Below are 4,690 nucleotides of genomic sequence, written 5' to 3'. Positions count from 1 at the left end.
TTGAAGGTAATAAAAGGGATTTAGAAATCCCTAAGAATACACAGAAAAACAACGGAAGAAGAACGGTTGCCAGAGAAGAAAAATAAGGGTTTGGTTCCGGTGGTGGTAACAGGTGTGTATCAAACTTGCTCCGTTTGATCTACAAAATTAGTATGTTATTCCTACCACTGAGTTTGTTATTTTAATATACAGTTTGAGTAGTTTTATCTTCTCTGAGAGTTACTTTGGCATACCCACGCTGTTATAAGGTTGTTATAGGGTTGTTATTGTTGATTGATATTCCCTATTGATTGATATTCCCATTAATTATTATAGTGGAAGTTTTACTGGACTAGGTCCCGTGATTTTTATTCTCTCAATTTGAGGGAAGTTTTCCACGTTAAAAGTTGCGTTTGTCTCATATTTAATTTTCTGCCAATTATTTTTGCTCTGTGGAATTGTATTTTTTGTTTGGCCATTTATCTGCACAGGTGGAGGAAAATATATTCCGCACTATTGAGATAGTTATCGATAATTATCTCTGGTTTTCCCAACATCATCTTACACAAATATGACTTAGCAAAACTTTGAACCATCATTACACAAATATGAATACAATTTGAGCTTAATATTAAGCTTTTAACAACCCTAAACATTTTACAGCGTGCACAAACCAAGTAAAAATAAACGATTTGCAAAATTATGAGTATTCTTTCCCGTGTCACACTTTAAGAATAATTCACATTTGTTTGACATTCTTCCTAAACTTTTATTCTGCAATTATTTAGAGATATACACACTACGCGAAAAATGGTATTTTACAGCGCTTTTTTTAAGCCATTTACAGCGCTTTTTCAAAAAATTAAGCGTTGTAGTATCCAGCGCTGTAAAAAGATACAACAGCGCTCTTTAAAATAAAAAAAAAAAAGCGTTGTAAATCTCTTCTAAAAACGTGCTGCTTGTTGTATTAGTTTTACGGCGCTTTTTAAAAAAAGCGCTGTAATATGCGTTCCTTTATTTCAATTAGATCTCTTTCTGGGATTATAACAACAATCTCCTTCATAAATCGTAATATACAGTATCCGCAGTCTATGTTGTTAGTTTGACGAGAGCACTATAAAATAAAACATATAAGTCAATAAATATTTGTGGATTGATTGTTAATGAAAATTTAAAGCCATAAATTTCAAACCTTTATTAGAATCCATGTGATTTATTTGATTTTTGCTTCGACACTGTAGCACCCATTTGAGCTCGGAAAACTTGTAAAACACTATCAAATAAATGTGATTATTAGCATTAACAGACACATTATATATATATATATTAAAATAAGAAGGTCTTTTACAGCGCTTTTTAAAAAAAGCGCTGTAATAGGCTTTTAAAAAATAAAATAAGAAGGTCTTTTACAGCGCTTTTTAAAAAAAGCGCTGTAAAAGGCTTTTTTATTTTATTTTTAAAAGGCCTATTACAGCGCTTTTTTTAAAAAGCGCTGTAAAAGACCTTCTTATTTTATTTTTTAAAAGCCTATTACAGCGCTTTTTTTAAAAAGCGCTGTAAAAGACCTTCTTATTTTATTTTTTAAAAGCCTATTACAGCGCTTTTTTTAAAAAGCGCTGTAAAAGACCTTCTTATTTTATTTTTTAAAAGCCTATTACAGCGCTTTTTTTAAAAAGCGCTGTAAAAGACCTTCTTATTTTATTTTTTAAAAGCCTATTACAGCGCTTTTTTTAAAAAGCGCTGTAAAAGACCTTCTTATTTTATTTTTTAAAAGCCTATTACAGCGCTTTTTTTAAAAAGCGCTGTAAAAGACCTTCTTATTTTATTTTTTAAAAGCCTATTACAGCGCTTTTTTTAAAAAGCGCTGTAAAAGACCTTCTTATTTTATTTTTTAAAAGCCTATTACAGCGCTTTTTTTAAAAAGCGCTGTAAAAGACCTTCTTATTTTATTTTTTTAAAGCCTATTACAGCGCTTTTTTTAAAAAGCGCTGTAAAAGACCTTCTTATTTTATTTTTTTAAAGCCTATTACAGCGCTTTTTTTAAAAAGCGCTGTAAAAGACCTTCTTATTTTATTTTTTAAAAGCCTATTACAGTGCTTTTTTTAAAGAGCGTTGTAAAAGACCTCTTTATTTTACTTTTTAAAAGCCTATTATAGCGCTTTTTCTAAAGAGCGCTGTAAAAGACCTCTTTATTTTACTTTTTAAAAGCCTATTACAGCGCTTTTTTTAAAAAGCGCTGTAAAAGACCTTCTTATTTTATTTTTTAAAAGCCTATTACAGCGATTTTTTTAAAAAGCGCTGTAAAAGACCTTCTTATTTTATTTTTTAAAAGTCTATTACAACGCTTTTTTACAGACTTTTTAAAGCGCTTGTCCAAAAGCGCTGTAAAAGACCTCCTTATTTTTTTTTAAAAACCTTTTTACAGCGCTTTTCCAAAAAGCGCTCTAATAGGTCCTTTAATTATGTGAAATCAAAGTCTTTTACAGCGCTTTTTTTATAGCGCTTGTCAAAAAAGCGCTGTTGTATCCTCCGTTATTTTTAAAATATCATACAACAGCGCTTGTATTTAATAAGCGCTATAAAAGACGCATTATAAAATGTCATTTTTGGCGTAGTGACACATATTAAGAATATAAAAAGAAAGCAAGTTGAGATATTAACGAAATAATTAATAACGTATCTGAATGACGATATGCAACAGCCACACATTGTAATGTTTGGTAATCTTCATCTTCCCACATTTTAAGCAATTGTGCCCATTCCGTGTCAAGAATCCATGTGGGTTGTTGTGACATATTTTCACGTGCTCTTGATATTATCTTTTAGTAGATCCTTTGCTTATAAATTCCCACATGACTTTAAATTGTTTGTTCACCAATCCATTTGTAGCCTTTCTAAAATTATTGAAAACACCAATACAAAACTAAATTCAAAATAATTAGAAGTTATAAAATTATATGAAATCATAGCAAATAACCAAGAAACCTTACCGTCCACTCATTAAACCACATTTTTTTAGTATTACAATATTTCCAATTGTTGTATGGACCATCAAACATATATTTAATTGCCTTCGATATAATTTAGTCGCATTATCATTAGGATAAAACCTGCAAAAATGAACACATGAATTAAATCAACAAATTAAATCAAAAACTATATATAAGTTAGAAATATTAAATCCATATTAAATTAAACAAATTTACTTACTATCATTTCAAAACATAAATCCAAACGTTGTTATCTGAAGGATCCCTGCCCCATGGTAGATTCTTGTTATGAGGACGAGGTAATGTACGGTCTCCAAATGGGATAAACTGTTTGGGTTGGCTATTGTGATCATTATCTTCTTCTAAGGGTAGTATAGTCTCAGAATCTACAACTGTAGTAGGAGATGGAACAAGTAAAGTACTAAGAGAAACACTTGGATTACTAGATGCTAGAGATGGTGTGCTAATAGGTGGTATTGTGTACTCACCTCCTTGGTTGTTTATGTTTTTCTTGTATTGTTTATTAAAAATATATATTCTCGTTGCAATTTAATTGTCAAACGAATTAAATAGAAATTTGCGGCGTTGTAAAAATATATGTCGATCACCTCTATAATTTCTTTTATTTTTACAGACAAGGAAATTCAAAATATTTCACTCGGAAAAATATAATTTTAGTACTTAAATAAATATAACATCAACACTTTATATTAATTATTAAATCATAATAAATATATATAAAATCGTAATTCTATAATAAGTATATAAAAATAAAGGAACTCAAATACAATATTACTACTATTTCAAGATAATTATTTATAAAATAAATAACTAAAATAAGAGATACTTAGAAATAATTGAAATATAAATATGTACACACTTAACATTAGTCAAACATACAAGAAAATATCATTTTAATTATGAACGCACATGTACACGTAAAATCGTCTACAATTTTATTATTTAAAATATGTACACTAAAACACTATTATTTTTATGAAAATATATAAAATAATAAAATAAAATATTTTTTATTTATATCACTTATTTAGTCAAATATGTACAAGATTAGTACATCATAGAAAACTCACATATAACGAAAATTTATCAACATATATTCTACAATAATTTTAACACCAAAATTAATTATTTAAAATCTCATTTCATTAATAAAATAGTTTATTATAAAATTTAAGGTGTTATAATTTGTAATTTACTAATATATAACATGTTATATAATATAGGCTAAATTACATCTGTGGTCCCTTAACTTAATTTCAGGTAACGTTTTAGTGCTTTATCTTTTTTTTTCCCGATTTAGTCCTTTATTCCTAACAATATCAAATAAAGTATGAAAATATGAGTTTATTTGAAGATTTGCGTTACAAATTTGATGAAATTTGTATTATATTGAAGAATATAATTAATTTTATGAGTTTTGATTGAATTTTTTTTTTTTTTGAATTTTTGTATACAAAAGGATAACATTGTTGAAATTTTAAAACATAAAATATTAAATTGTCACTTAAAATTAAAATAAAGGATCAAGTCGAGAAAAAAAAAGATAAAAGACTAAAACGTTACCTGAAATTAAGTTAAAGGACCACTGTTGGACTTTAGTCCTCTTAATCCTAGTTTTGACATAATTAACAAACATACAATGTTCATACATCATATGATAAATCTAACATTTTAATTGAGCAAGATTTCAGGAACAACAA

Source organism: Cicer arietinum, chromosome 3 (assembly GCF_000331145.2).
Source record: "Cicer arietinum cultivar CDC Frontier isolate Library 1 chromosome 3, Cicar.CDCFrontier_v2.0, whole genome shotgun sequence".
NCBI classification, from domain to species: domain Eukaryota; kingdom Viridiplantae; phylum Streptophyta; class Magnoliopsida; order Fabales; family Fabaceae; genus Cicer; species Cicer arietinum.
This window is presented reverse-complemented; position numbering follows the sequence as displayed.